Here is a 16,090-nt window from a genome sequence, read left to right on the forward strand (position 1 = left end):
ACTCTTTCGGACCCCAAACCCTATAGAAAGTCATAGAAAGTCATCACAATTAAGCTCAAAAGTTCAACTTAAATAAGGACCACAGGTGGTGATTTCTAGGGGTGCCATAAGTCAACACCTGCTGTGATTCTGCCTTGGAGATAGAGGATGAAAGTGAGTCCAACAAATGAATGAAGATCACAGTGTACTTTTATTTCCAAAAATTAAGCATTGTTTGAACCTGACTGTCCCCCTGCTTAAAATGCACAGTGGGTTTCCGCATGCAGGTCTGGGAAAGTGGTCATGGGGGAGACACCGGCAGCATGCCGTCCAGGGTCATTCACTCCAGAAAAGGTTGCACTCCCAGGGCTACCCACAGACTCTGGAAGGGTATAGCAAGTAAAACGATGAATTGTCTTCTTGGTTTTTATGACAGCTTGATGGGAGCTCTGTTATGAACATATCGACTCCTGGTTGTAGAAATAGTCCTTAAAGCCTCTTCCATGGCAGCAATGACCCTCTGGGGTCACTGGGCCACAGTTCAATGATGCAGTTTTCAGGAGAGGTGCTAGGGTGTCCATGTTGGACTTGGGAGTGTGGGTGGGCACCCTGAGTTTGAATCTCCACTTCTCCACTTGTAGCTGAGTTTCTGTAGACTCCTGAGTTTCAGGATCCTCATGTGTAAAACAAGGATGAGCCCAGTATTTGCCTCAAGAGGTTATGCAGAGACCAAGGAAGTGAGTGCCTGTAAAGAACTTAGCCCAGTTCCTGGCATGGGGTCAGCTCTGCATGCAGATGTGTATTTTTGGCTGCGCACTGTGCTCATGTATAAGTGCTCTGTGTCCCTGCTATTTAAAAGGAGGGCCCCAGGCCAGTAGCCATATCCTATGGGAGCTTGTCAGAGTCAGAATTCAGAATCTGAGAGAAGGACATTAGCATATGTACACTACCAGATGGACAATAGCTAGTGGGAAGCTGCTGTGTAGCACAAGGCGCTCAGTTTGGTGCTGTGATGACCTGGAGGCGTGGGATGGGAGGGGATGGGAGGGAGGCTCAAGAGGGAGGATATAAATATACTTATAGCAGACTCACATGGCTGCGCAGCAGAAACTAACACAACATCATACAGCAATTGTACTCCAATTAAAAATAAAGGATAAAAAAAAGAAATTCAGAATCTTAGGCTCCACTCCCAACCTGTTGAATTAGCTTTAGCACTTGAACAAGATCCAGGGTGATTCCAGCAGGCATTTCTGTTCAGAAGCACTGCTCTCAGTTAAAAGGTACACAGAAAGGGCAGCTGGGTCCGTTTTGATATGGAAACCTGTTGGCAGCATCATGTTGGTGCAAAAAGACATCAGCTCCAGGGCACAAAATATACAGTGACCCTGATTTACCTGGCATTTTGGGGCAGTCACATAACCCCTCTGGAATGAGGTTTCTTCATCTGTGAGGTGACTCACCTATGTTGGAGACTTTAATGTGAAAAGTAATACAAAAGAGTGAAAAGTATGTTATTTTATCTTGTTTACATAGAAAAAAGACATCATAATCCCTATGGCTGTCAATACCATTTTCAAAGAATTCAATTCCCCATCTTCCATGTTAATTTGCCGAGTGGCAAAGACCTATTACTTGGTGTCTCGATTACAATAATGCAGAGTGACAGTGGCCCAGGAATTTCAGCCTGGTATGTTTGGAAACTAAATGGGAGAGTTTTGTAGTTTGGCAAAATAGCATTACCCTAGAAATGACCAGCAGTGTGGTCAATGGGGATGTTTATACCATTTACAAAATAGTCATGGAATTGCAATGTCACGAACGATGGCCACAAGCAGAAGCCAGTAGGATGCTTCCAGGTGGTATGGTTCAATGTGACACATGTTTATCAGCCACAAAAGCCTTTAATTATTTTCAAACATCACAACCAAAGTGAGAAACAAATCATATTGTTCACATTAGCACAGATAAAATACAAAAACCCCAAAACATTACAGCACAAGAAAAATACACAGTTGTATACCGAAGACACAGCATAATGTAAGAATTCATGGGAGAGCGGAACGTGGGGACATCCAGAAAGTACAGTCCAAAGTCCCCTGGGGTGGAAGTGGGTCTGATGGATGCATGCAGCACACAGCTTTGGACAGGGTTCATCAGCAAAGCTTGCCCTGAGTTCACAGGAGTGAATCACTTTACTTGATACGGTATAGACCTTGATAACAGGGTCACCCAACAGTAACACCATGTTGAACAAAAGGAACTGTGAATTAGAAACCATCCTCCTTCATAGATCACAGCAAATAGAAAACCTGTGATAGAGACTCAGTTCTTATGAACAAAACAGCTTCCAAGAAAACCACAGGCAGCTCAGAGTCTAACTCCCTGAAACTACAATCCAGCGGTTTCTTGAAACACATATCCTCCCACCCATGATTCCCTCTCTTGTTTTAAAGACAGAAAAGGAATCATAGGAAAAATTACCTTTTTGAAATAGGGAAATGTATGCCGTAAAATAGCAAGATAGTACATAAAACATAATGTATAAATCAAAATACTTTGTACCCAGGTATGTTCTGATTCTCCAAAGCACTTTACTTCTCTTTCATTAGAGTCTTGCAAGCTGCCCTGTGTTGAATGCTTACAAACCCAACAACAACAAAAACAATATCAATAACACAAAAATAGAAGTGGGTTCCATTCCCATGCTATTTTGGTGGGGGTGGAGGGGTGGAGTCAAGAAGAGGGGCAAACAGCATAGTATTACTTCTCCCACAAAGAGATTGCTGTTTTTAGGAAGTTGTTTTGCTGTAAATAGAATAATAGATGAGAAATTCAGTCTCTTATGAGATGAGGGCAAAGCTATTTGAGCAGCTGGCAGCTAGGTGTTGGTAGCTGTAACAGGTTTGCTTGAGGGAGATTTCAGCCACCCTTACTGTTACTGCAAATCCTTCAGTCTGCCTGACCTGAAACATGAAGGAGTGAGTGGGAAGCATCACAGACCCTGGATGCCTGAAAATGAATTCAGACAGCACCCGAGCAGCCCCCACAGGTCCTCCCCCACCAGTGACTATTCGAGAAATCAGAGTTTGTGACTTACCCATGGCTGAGCCAGTAAAGAATCCGCCTGCAATGCAGGAGACACAGGAGACATGGGTTCGATCCCTGGGTCAGGAAGACCCCTGGAGGAGGAAATGGCAACCCACTCCAGTATTCTTGCCTGGAAAATCCCATGGACAGAGAAGCCGGGTGGGCTATAGTCCACAGGGTCACAAAAGAGTCGGACATGACTGAAGCGACTTAACACAACCGCACAGCACGTGGGCATCCTTTCAGAGAGCCTGTTGTATCCATTTTTCCCTTTCAAAAGACTCCCTGCAAGCTTAGAAACCAAAGACACATAGGATCATGGCTAATAACACATTTTTTATGTATTTTAAGTAGTTTTCTCCCTTCCTGCTAAACACCTGGGCTGGCTGGAGGGTCGAAGGTGACCAGATTGAGTACCCTTCCCATGGACCCCCGTCTTATCCCACATTCATGCTGTTGCAGCTACAGAGAATCTCCTTGAAGGTATTGCACAGCTCCAGGCTCCAGAAAGCACAGATCAGCAGGTTGGTGATGGAGGTGCATATGATGAAGATCAGGTGGGTGTTGAAGTGGGTGGTGTAGCAGACACAGTGGGGTTGGTGGGGCAGGTTACGATGGGGACAGGGTGGAGAAAGAAGGGGGCCCAGAAGAAGATGGAGACCCCCAGCAGGCTGGTGATGGTGACTGCCCCCTTCACACACAAGTGCTGCTGGCCAATGGGCCACCCCATCGGCAGGCAGCAGTGCAGTGATGTACTCGATATGAAGCAGGCCAAAGAGGAGCATGTGCACATAGAGGGTGCCCAAGAGCAGCAGCGTGGCAAGGAACATGCTGACCAGGCACACGATGACCATCTTGCTCTCAGAGTAGACGATGAACATCACACTGCAGACTCTGCAGCCCAGCCAGATGGCCGCAATCAAGACCAGCACCTTCCACATGGTCATGATGCTGTGGTAGCAAAGTATGTAGAAGATGGTGACGTACCTGTTGACTGCAATGGCCAGGAGGTTACAGATGGGAACCACCAGGGAGATGCAGATCATGGAGTCAAAGACGTTGTCCATGTGCTAACCCAGAGATCAAACTTGTGTCTCCTGCGTCTCCTCCATTGGCAGGCAGATTCTTTACCACTGAACTACCTGTCGTTGTTGTTCAGTCACTAAGTCGTGTCCAAATCCTTGCAACCCCATGGACTGCAGCACGCCAGGCTTCCCTGTCCTTCACCATCTCCTGGGGCTTGCTGAAACTCATGTCCATTGAGTCTGTGATGACATCCATCCATCTCATCCTCTGTCACCCCCTTCTCCTCCTGCCCTCAATCTTTCTCAGTATCAGGGTCTCTTCCAGTGAGTTGGCTCCAGAGTACCACCTAGGAATTCCTATAAAGCAGGTAACAGATGCCTAAGAGGACCCCAAAGATGCCGTGTTTCCTCTTTGACTTGCTAATTTTCTAGATGCCTTGGTGGTAATATACTGACTCAACTTCTTGGATCAAATATTCCTCGGGTCTAGGATTTGCTGTAATTAAACCTTGAAGAAATTGAAGCTCTTCCCTTTGAGAAAAAGCTCATGAGATGAATGATTCACACTTTCCAATGAACCATGGCCTCCCTGTGATTTTTCTTGCTGCTTCTGCTAACTTTGCTATTCCCTCTTATGCACTGCTTCTTGTGTTTCCCAGTCTCCACTGATAGCTAAATTGTTCAAGAGCAGCAGGCAAGGCTCCTTGCAGCCCTGAGAGTCTTTCCAGCTGGGGAACTTCAAGAGGACTTGGCTGTTGAAGTAGCCAGTGAGTGACACCATGAACAAAGCTCCTTATACCCAGGGGTTGGGGAGAGAATGGAATGTGAGAAGTCACCATTAAATTTTAAATAATCCTCAGAATGCAGGGACTAAAGTGATGAGCATGTTTTAATTCATCAAATACTTTCTTGACAATCATCTGAGTTCAAACAGACACACGATGGCAGAGACTGCTGGTTTGCCTTCCTCAGTATCTACTCTCCATCATGCCATAATAATAAAAAGATTACACATGGTGACCCAGAGCAAATATTCTGTTTTCAGTCCTCCTTGCAGCTAGGTGTGTCCTGTGGCTAAATTCTGGCCAGTAACATGGCAATGGAAGCTTTGTTTGGTAGCTTCCAATGACACTTCCTGAGGAGAGCTGGTGAATGCCCTTTGTTTTTTACTTCCATCCTGCTTTCTGAAGATAACTGTGACGGCTGGAGCTCCAGCCAACATCTTGGACCATGAGTACTAGTGCTACAGTTCAGGGATAAGAATCTGGAAAGAAATTAGATTCCTAAGGACTTATTGGCACAGAGCCACCTTACCTGGCCACCTCTGGACTTCTACCTGAGAGCAAGAACAGTTTTATTTGTTCAAAGCCATCATTAAACAGCCTCAATGTCACCTTGATACCAAGAGGAGAAACTGAAGCTATAGCTCTCGTCTTGATTTCTGTGCCTGAGAATGTGTTTTCACTCATGAAGTCTTCTGACTTTATGAAGTGGTTTTTCAGAGGCTTAGGAATGTTGTCCATTGAAAGTTCCTGTGAGATGGCAGAAAATGGGGAGGTTGTATGCTCCACAGTAGATACTCAAAAGATATGTTAATTCAGTGAATGATGTAGGATGATGAAGCTAAACATTTACGAGCTGGAAATCTGCTAAGCTCAGGCAGGGCCAGAATCCGAAAAGAAGCTCTTGTTCTTCTCAATTTACTCAACAATGACTTGAAGAAAAGAAGGATGAGTTGGCCGAATGTGCCATGACTTGCTTTGGTGTTCGTCAAGTTTTCCTTGAAATAAACATCCCCATACATATGCCTGCCTGCTTGAAGAATGTTTAATTTTTTCTCTTTTTAAATTTAATTATATTCATTGTAGAAAAACAATACAGAAAAGCTTAAGAAAGAAATAAAATAAGTGATAGTACTGCTACCTTCCTTATGATATTCTCATTTCAGTCTTGATTTTATGAAAAACAAGATATGTTTGTGACTAGAATTTACCCTCCCTCCTTGAGTTTTTCTCCTGCTTTCCCTACATTAAAGCATGTACAAGGCCCTGATCTTCCGTAACTGGGGAGGGGCCCTGTGCCGGGGCAGGGAGGCTGGCTAAGTTGCCTACAAGACCCTTCCTTTGTTGTCTTTATTTCCACATCAGTGCTCATTGATGGAAGAAAAGAGGGACTTCTTCAGACTAGTAATGATTAACCTGGGGTTCCCAGAATGACCCCAACCTGAGTTCTACCTGGGCTGTACCAGGCAGGTGTGGTAAGGCCTCTATTAGTCGCTCACTTGTTTTTGACTCTTTGTGACCCCATGGACTGTAGCCCCTGTCCATGAGATTCTCCAGGCAAGAATAAGAATATTGGAATGGGTTGCCATTCCCTTCTCCAGGGAATCTTCCCCACCTAGGGATCAAACCCGCATCTCCTGCATTACAGGCAGATTCTTTACCATCCGAGCCATGGGGAAGCCCTAAGGCCCGAAACAGAATATGCACACAAATCACTTAAGGATCTGGTTGAAGTGCAGACTCTAATCCCGTGGTACCCAAGTGATGCTCATGCTGCTGGTTCAGACCACACCTGGAGTGGTGGGCCCTACAGGGTGTCAAGGTTGCTTTCGAGAATTCTGGCATAAGTGTCACCCAGACTTGTAACCTTTTCTGGTCAGAAAGACCAGAGCAGCTGACCTGGCAGAAAAACAAGGCCTTGGCAATGGGCATTTTGGGATAATGCTGTGCACACATGAGCAAAGACCACGGGGTTCTGGGTAAAAACCTTGACTAAACCCCAGATGGTAGGTGGAGGAAGGGCTGAGCCCAACCAAGGTCAAATTTCTTAAGATTTTTGCAGGACTAGACTTAGAAGTAAAATTAAGTTGATTTATGAAAAATAAGACCTTCGAGAACTGACCCTCATAAAAGATGTCCTTTTCATTATCAGGGACTGGAATAAAAAACTAGGATGACAAGAAACACCTGGAGTAACAGGCAAATTTAGCCTTGGAGTAAAGAAGAAGCACGGCAAAGGCTAATAGACTTCTGCCAAGAGAACGCACTGGTCATAGCAAACACCCTCTTCCAACAACACAAGAGAAGACTCTACACATGGACATCACCAGATGGCCAACACCGAAATCAGACTGATTATATTCTTTGCAGCCAAAGATGGAGAAACTCTATACAGTCAGCAAAACAAGACTGGAAGCTGACTGTGGCTCAGGTCATGAATTCCTTATTGCCAAATTCAGACTTAAGTTGAAGAAAGTAGGGAAAACCACTAGGCCAATCAGGTATGACCTAAATCAAATCCCTTACGGTTATATAGTGGAAGTGAGAAATAGATTTATGAGACTAGATCTGATAGAGTGTCTGAAGAACTATGGACGGAGGTTCATAACATTGTACAGGAGGACAGGGATCAAGACCATCACCAAGAAAAAGAAATGCAATAAAGCAAAATGGCTGTCTGAGGAGCCCTTACAAACAGCTGTGAAAAGAAGAGAAGCCAAAATCAAAGGGGAAAAGGAAAGATATACCCATTTGAATGCAGAGGTCCAAAGAATAGCAAGGAGAGATAAGAAAGCCTTCCTCGGTGATCAGTGCCAAGAAAGAGAGGAAAGCAATAGAATGGGAAAAACTATAGAGATCTCTTCAAGAAAATTAGAGATACCAAGGGAATATTTCATGCAAAGATGGGTACAATAAAAGACAGAAATGGTATGGACCTAACAGAAGCAGAAGATACTAAGAAGAGGTGGCAAGAAAACATGGAAGAACTATACAAAAAAGATCTTCACGATGCAGATAATCACAATGATATGATCACTCACCTAGAGCCAGACATCCTGGAATGTGAAGTCAAGTGGGCCTTAAGAAGCATCACTACAAACAAAGCTAGTGGAGGTGATGGAATTCCAGTTGAGCTATTTCAAATGCTAAAAGATGATGCTGTGAAAGTGCTGCACTCAATATGCCATCAAATCTGGAAAGCTCAGCAGTGGCCACAGGACTGGAAAAAGTCAGTTTTCATTGGAATCCCAAAGAAAGCAATGCCAAAGAATGCTCAAACTATTGCACAATTTCACTCATCTCACATGCTAGTAAAGTAATGCTCAAAATTCTCCAAGCCAGGCTTCAACAGTACGTGAACCATGAACTTCCAGATGTTCAAGAAGGATTTAGAAAAGGCAGAGGAACCAGAGATCAAATTGCCAACATGCCCTGGATCATCAAAAAAAGCAGGAGACTTCCAGAAAAACATCTATTTCTGCTTTATTGACTATGCCAAAGCCTTTGACTGTGTGGATCACAACAAACTGTGGACAATTCTTAAAGAGATGGGAATACCAGACCACCTGACCTGCCTCCTGAGAAATCTATATGCAGATCAGTTAGCAACAGTCAGAACTGAACATGGAACAATGGACTGGTTCCAAATAGAGAAAGGAGTATGTCAAGGCTGTATACTGTCACCCGCTTATTTAATTTATATGCAGAGTACATCATGAGAAATGCTGGGCTAGATGCACAAGCTGGAATCAAGACAGCTGGGAGAATTATCAATAATCTCAGATATGCAGATGACACCACCCTTACGGCAGAAAGCAGAGAAAAACTAAGGAGCCTCTTGATGAAAGTGAAAGAGGAGAGTGAAAAAGTTGGTTCAAAACTCAACATTTGGAAAACTAAGATCATGGCATCCTGTCCCAACAGTTCATGGCAAATAGATGGGAAAACAGTGGAAACAGTGACAGACTTAATTTTGGGGGGCTCCAAAATCACTGCAGATGGTGACTGCAGCCATGAAATTAAAAGACGCTTACTCCTTGGAAGGAAAGTTATGACCCACCTAGACAGCATATTAAAAAGCAGAGACATTATTTTGCCAACAAAGGTCCGTCTAGTCAAAGCTATGATTTTTCCAGTAATCATGTATGGATATGAGTGAGTGAAGTGAAGTTGCTCAGTCGTGTCCGACTCTTTGCAACCCAATGGAGTGTAGCCTACCAGGCTCCTCCATCCGTGGGATTCTCCAGGCACGAATACTGGAGTGGGTTGCCATTTCCTTCTCCAGGAGATCTTCCCAACCCAGGGATTGAACCCGGGTCTCCCGCACTGCAGGCAGACGCTTTACCATCTGAGCCACCAGGGAAGCTCCAATGGATGTGAGAGTTGGACCATAAAGAAGGCTGAGCGCCGACGTATTGAAGCTTTTGAACTGTGGTGTTGGAGAAGACTCTTGAGAGTCCCTTGGACTGCAAGGAGATCCAACCAGTCCATCCTAAAGGAAATCAATCTTGAATATTCATTGGAAGGACTGATGCTGAAGCTGAAACTCCAATACTTTGGCCACGTGATGGGAAGAACTGACTCATTGGAAAAGACCCCAATACTGGGAATGATTGAAGCTGGGAGGAGAAAGGGATGACAGAGGATGAGCTGGTTGATGGCATCACTGACTCAGTGGACATGAGTTTGAGTAAACTGTGGGTGTTGGTGACGGACAGGAGGCCTAGCGTGCTGCAGTCCATGGGGTCACAAAAAGTTGGACATGACTGATTGACTGAACTGAATTGATGAAAAATAAAAAGTGTTCACTTTTTTACAAACATGAATTTGGGGACTGAAACATTTCATACTCTATCATGATGTACATTAAATAAGTTCACAGCATGCTGCATAAACATTTTAAAAATCTTGTTTTGCTTCTGATTATGATATAATGAGGGCTTCCCTGGTGGCTCAGTGGTAAAGAATCTGCCTGCAATGCAGGAGTCTCAGGTTAGATCCCTGAGTTGGGAAGATCCCCTGGAGGAGGGCATGGCAACCCACTCCGGTACCCTTGCCTAGAGAATTCCATGGATAGAGGAGCTTGGCAGGCTACAGTCCATGGGGTCACACAGAGTCAGACACTACTGAAGCAACTAAGCAGCAGCAGCATGATATAATGAACCTTTTCCCAACTCTGAAATAACACACCTTTAACAATTCCATTCTAGGACAGTGAGGACCGGTCCATTGTGTTCAGCACTGTGTCTTCAATACTCAGCACAGTGCCTGGCATGGGGTGGAGGCTCATGAATTATTTGTTCATTCACTCAAGTGCAGACATGCCCTGATGGATGATCTCTCTGCGGTGTGGCCACTTAGATTGTTTTCAGGTTTATAAATCATGTTCTGGTAGGCATTCTTGGTGGAAACTTTTGTCCACACACTGGACTGGTTCCTTAGATATCAGCACAAGTCAGTGAATTCACTGGTCAGTGAATATGCAGAACTGAAGGTGAATTTATTTCATCTTTCAGTTTCTCATAAAACCCTTGCTTATCACTCTGCAAAAACCCACATAATACAGACATAAAATTAATTTAATATGATGTAGATTCTTCTTAAAATTTACTCCAAGGGTTAATCCACTGAAAGACTTGAATTACAGAGCTTAAGTTCCTATAAGTTTAGCCCAGTTTAAAAAACTTAGCTATCAATGAAGAGAAAGGTGGGATTTTTTCCCCTCTATGACGTGGCGCCATCTAGTGGTTCTGTCAGAGAATGCAAGAACAAAAACGGGGGGATTAAAATGAATGGAGCTCCTTTAACTTTCCTTCCCTTCTCCAATGGACCACCAAGCGGAGAAACGGCTCCAGGAGGAATGAAAGGCAAGCAGAAACAATGCCCAGCTGTGCATGTGTCTGGTGGTGAAAGTCTGATGCTGTAAAAAACAACAATGCATAGGAACCTGGAACATTAGGTCCATGAATCAAGGTAAATTGAAAGTGATCAAACAGGAGATGGCAGGAGTGAACATCAACATTTGAGGAATCAGTGAACTAAAATGGATAGGAATGGGTAAGTTTAATTCAGATGACCATTACATCTACTACTGTGGGCAAGAATCCTTTAGCAGAAATGGAGTAGCCCTCATAGTCAACAAAGAGAGTCAAAAATGCAGTACTTGGGTGCAATCTCAAAAATGACAAAATGATCTCAGCTTGTTTCCAAGGCAAACCATTCAGTACCACAGTAATCGAAGTGTATGCGCCAATCACTAATGCCAAAGAAGCTGAAGTTGAACATGAAGACCTACAAGACATTCTAGAACTAACACCAAAAAAAAGAGAAAAATGTCCTTTTCATCATAGGGGACTGGCATGCAAAAGTAGGAAGTCAAGAGATACCTGGAGTGACAGGCAAGTTTGGCTTTGAAATACAAAATGAAGCAGGACAAAGGCTAACAGTTTTGCTAAGAGAATGCACAATCATACCAAACACCCTCTTCCAACACAACAGATAACTCTAGACATGGATATCATCAGATGCTCAATACTAAAATCAGATTGATTATATTCTTTGCAGCCAAAGATGGAGAAGCTCTATACAGTCAACAAAAACAAGACCTGGGACTGACTGTGGTTCAGATCATGAACTCTTTATTGCCAAATTCAGGCTTAAATAAAGAAAGTAGGGAAAACCACTAGGCCATTCAGGTATGACCTAAGTCAAATCCCTCATGATTATACAGTGGAAGTGACAAATAGACTCAAGGGATTAGATCTGATAAACAGAGTGCTTGAAGAATTATGGACGGAGGTTTGTAACATTGTATAGGAGGCAATGATCAAAACCATCCCTACGAAAAAAAAATGCAAAAAGGCAAAAATGGTTGTCTGAGGAGCCCTTACAAATAGCTGAGAAAAGAGAAGCAAAAGGCAAAGGAGAAAAGGAAAGATATACCCATCTGAATGCAGAGTTCCAAAGAATAGCAAGGAGAGATAAGAAAGCCTTCCTCAGTGATCAGTGCAAAGAAATAGAGGAAACCAATAGAAATAGAGGAAAGACTAGAGATATCATCAAGAAAATTAGAGATACCAAGGGAACATTTCATGCAAAGTTGAGCACAATAAAGGACAGAAATGGTATGAAACTAATAGAAGCAGAAGATATTAAGAAGAGGTGGTTAGAATACACAGAAGAACTACACAAAAAAAGATCTTAATGACCCGGGTAACTACCACAGTATGATCATTTACCAAGAGCCAGACATTCTGGGGTGTGAAGTCAAATTCAACACTATGAACAAAGCAAGTGGAGGTGATGGAATTCCAGTTGAGTTCATTCAAGTCCTAAAAGATGGTGCTGTTAAAGTGCTACACTCAATATGTTGACAAAATTGGAACCCCCAGCACTGGCCACAGGACTGCAAAAGGTCAATGCCAAAGAATGTTCAAACTACCACACAATTGCCTTTATCTCACACGCTATCAAAGCAGTCCTAAAAATTCTCCAAGCCAGGCTTCAACAGTACATAAACCATGAACTTCCAGATGTTCAAGCTGGATTTAGAAAAGGCAGAGGAACCAGAGAGCAAATTGCCATCTTTGGATCATCAAAAAAGCAACAGAGTTCCAGAAAAACATCTACTTCTGCTTCACTGACTATGCCAAAGCCTTTGACTGTGTGGATCACAACAAACTGTGGAAAATTCTTAAAGAGATGGGACTGCCAGGCCACGTTACCTGCCTCATAAGAAACCTGTATGCAGGTCAAGAAGCAATGGTCAGAACTGGACATGGAACAACAGACTGGTTCCAAACTGGGAAAGCAGTACGTCAAGGCTGTATATTGTCACCCTGCTTATTTAACTTACATGCAGAGTGTATCATGGGAAATGCCAGGCTGGATGAAGCACAAGCTGGAATCAAGATTGTGGAGAGAAATATCAATAACCCCAGATATGCAGATGAGTCACTGTCGTTCATGGAGAGATGTTAACTAGTGTCTCATTTCTTCTACTTTTAAATTTTCTAGTATTACTGATTTTGATTCACTCAATTTCTATTACATACTCTGTATTCCATAAGAACTTTGCCAATAAGTTTTTCAACACACAGATATATTATTAAGAAAATCTATATCTAACTGATTTTACACTTAATTATGCCTTACAATACTCTGTGTTCTGGAGACCATGGTTTTAAAAACACTTTTAATGAATGTTACTACTTTAATTAACATTACAAACCTAGACAGCATTAAAAAGAAAAGACATCACTTTGTCAACAAAGGTCCGTACAGCCAAAGCCATGTTTTTTTCAGTAGTGACTTACGGACGTGAGAGTTGGACCATAAAGAAGGCTGAGCGCAGAACTGATGCTTTCAAAGTGTGGTGCTGGAAAAGACACCTCAGAGACCCTTGGACAGCAAAGAGATCAAACCAGTCAATCCTAAGGGAAGTCAACCCTGAATGCTCATTGGAAGGACTGATGCTGACTCTAAAGCTTCAATACTTTGGGCACCTGATGTGAAGAGCCGACTCACGGGAAAAGACCCTGATGCTGGGAAAGATGGAGGGCAGGAGGAGAAGGGGACAGCAGAGGATGAGATGGTTGGATAGCACTGCTAATTCAATGGACATGAACTCGGGCAAACTCCGGGAGATGGTGAGGCACAGGGAGACCTAGCATGCTGCGGTCCATGGGGTCACAAAGAGTTGGACCTGACTTAGCGACTGAACATCACCAACAGCAACAACTACTTTAATTACAATGAGACGGTCTTTCCTCAAATTACCAATATCTTCAGAACTGATTTTTTAAGCCTTGGATAGACATCATAAACTTATATAAGAAATGATCGCCTTGTGGGTGACTAATTGTTTCCACGTGAAAATAGGATAAGTCTAGGACCACACTGGATCCAAAGAGCAGAGTGCCATGAAGCAAGAATGAATACAACACAAAAATATTCGCTCTAAAAAATAGGAATTGTGAGGTCTAAATTTCTTGAGAAGTCAAAGAAACAAGCAAGAAATGTAAAAGTGAAACTTTAAACTCCATGTCAACACAAGGGCCCCTTTATCATTTCACATCCAACCATGTCAATGGTTTAAAATGGTTTTTCTGAAGTGTGCCCTGAGAATCCCTGAAGTCCAGAGACCCACTGGGACAGGGGGTCCAAGAGGTCAAAACTATTTTCACAACACCTCTGAACGTTACTTCCATTGTCATTCTGTTCTGAGTGCAGTGAAGTTCTTCAGAGACAGGATAGGTGATATCAGAACTCTAATGACTAATGGAATTAGCCACTATGATCGTGTGTGCTTATATTTTTACATTTTTTAGTTTTATTTTCCAGGAGTCTCTGGCAGAGGGGAGGGTGGGAGGTGGCCTGCTGCAGGGGCAGGGGCACTGAGTGCAGCAGTGAGGGCATGGGACCTTTGAAGGAGGTCACCATCATCCTCATTACCTCCACCATAGTTTGGCCTCAGGCCAAACAACAGGGAGGGAACACAGCCCCGCCCATCAACAGAAAATTGGATTCAAGATTTATTGAGCATGGCTTCACCCATCAGAACAAGACCCACTTTCCCCCTCAGTCAGTCTCTCCCATCAGGAAGCTTCCATAAGCCTCTTATCCTTCTCAATCAGAGGGCAGACAATGAAAACCACAATCACAGAAAACTAACCAATCAGATCTAATGGACCACAGCCTTGCCTTCAGTTCATCCCCTCAGTAGTGTCCGACTCTTTGTGACCACATGAACTGCAGCATGCCAGGCCTCCCTGTCCATCACCAACTCCTGGAGTTTACCCAAACTCATGTCCATTGAGTCAGTGATGCCACCAGCCAACTCATCCTCTGTTATCCCCTTCTCCTGCCCTCAATCTTTCCAAGCATCAGGGTCTTTTCAAATTAATCAGCACTTCACATCAGGTGGCCAAAGTACTGGAGTTTCAGCTTCAGCATCAGGCCTTCCAATGAGCACCCAGGACTGATCTCCTTTAGGATGGACTGGTTGGATCACCTTGCAGCCCAAGAGACTCTGAAGAGTCTTCTCCAACACCACAGTACAAAAGCATCAATTTTTCTGTGCTCAGCTTTCTTTATGGTCCAACTCTAACATCCATACATGACTACTGGAAAACCATAGCCTTGACTAGACGGACTGATATTGGCAAAGTAATGTCTCTGCTTTTTAATATGCTGTCTAGGTGGGTCATAACTTTCCTTCCAAGGAGTAAGCATCTTTTAACTTCATGGCTGCAATCACCATCTGCAGTGATTTTGGAGCCCCCCAAAATAAAGTTAGCCACTGTTTACACTGTTTCCCGATATATTTGCCATGAAGTGATGGGACCAAATGCCATGATCTTAGTTTTCTGAATGTTGAGCTTTAAGCCAACTTTTTCACTCTCCTCTTTCACTTTCATCAAGAGGCTCTTTAGTTCTTCTTCACTTTCTGCCATAAGGGTGGTGTCATCTGCATATCTGAATTTATTCATATTTTTCCCGGCAATCTTGATTTCAGCTTCTGCTTCTTCCAGCCCAGCTTCTCATGATGTACTCTGCATATAAGTTAAATAAGCAGGGTGACAATATACAGCTTTGATGTACTTTTTCATCTAACTCAATGAAGTTATGAGCCATGCGTTGAAGGGTCACCCAAGACAGATGGGTCATGGTGGAACGTTCTGACAAAACGTGGTCCACTGGAGAAGGGAATGGCAAACCGCTTCAGTATTCTTGCCCTGAGAACCCCATGAACAGTATGAAAAGGCAAAAATAGGACACTGAAAAATGAACTACCTAGGTTGGTAGGTGCCCAGTAAGCTACTGAAGATTAGTGGAGAAATAACTTCAGAAAGAATGAACAGATGGAGCCAAAGCAAATAAACACCTAGCTGTGGATGTGACTGGTCATGGAAGTCAGGTCCGAGGCTGTAAACAGCAATACTGCATAGGAACCTGGAATGTCAGGTCCGTGAATCAAGGCAGATTGGAAATGGTCAAAAAGGAGATAGCAAGAGTGAACTTTGACATTTTAGGAATCAGTGAACTACAATGGACTGGTTTGTGGTTTAGCCCCTAAGCCATGTCTGACTCTTGTGACACCATGGACTGTAGCTCGCCAGGTTCCTCTGGCCATAGGATTTTCTGAGCAAGAATGCTGGCGTGGGTTGCCATTTCCTTCTCCAGGAGATCTTCCTGGCCCAGGCACTGAACCCA

The 16,090-nt window shown here is 43.5% G+C and overlaps 1 pseudogene; it reads right to left on the reverse strand.

Moving 5' to 3' along the window:
* Positions 1–1,868: 1,868 nt before the first annotated feature.
* LOC122448156 lies at positions 1,869–4,244 on the reverse strand (annotated as a pseudogene).
* Positions 4,245–16,090: the final 11,846 nt, after the last annotated feature.

This window comes from Cervus canadensis, chromosome 10 (genome assembly GCF_019320065.1).
Source record: "Cervus canadensis isolate Bull #8, Minnesota chromosome 10, ASM1932006v1, whole genome shotgun sequence".
NCBI classification, from domain to species: domain Eukaryota; kingdom Metazoa; phylum Chordata; class Mammalia; order Artiodactyla; family Cervidae; genus Cervus; species Cervus canadensis.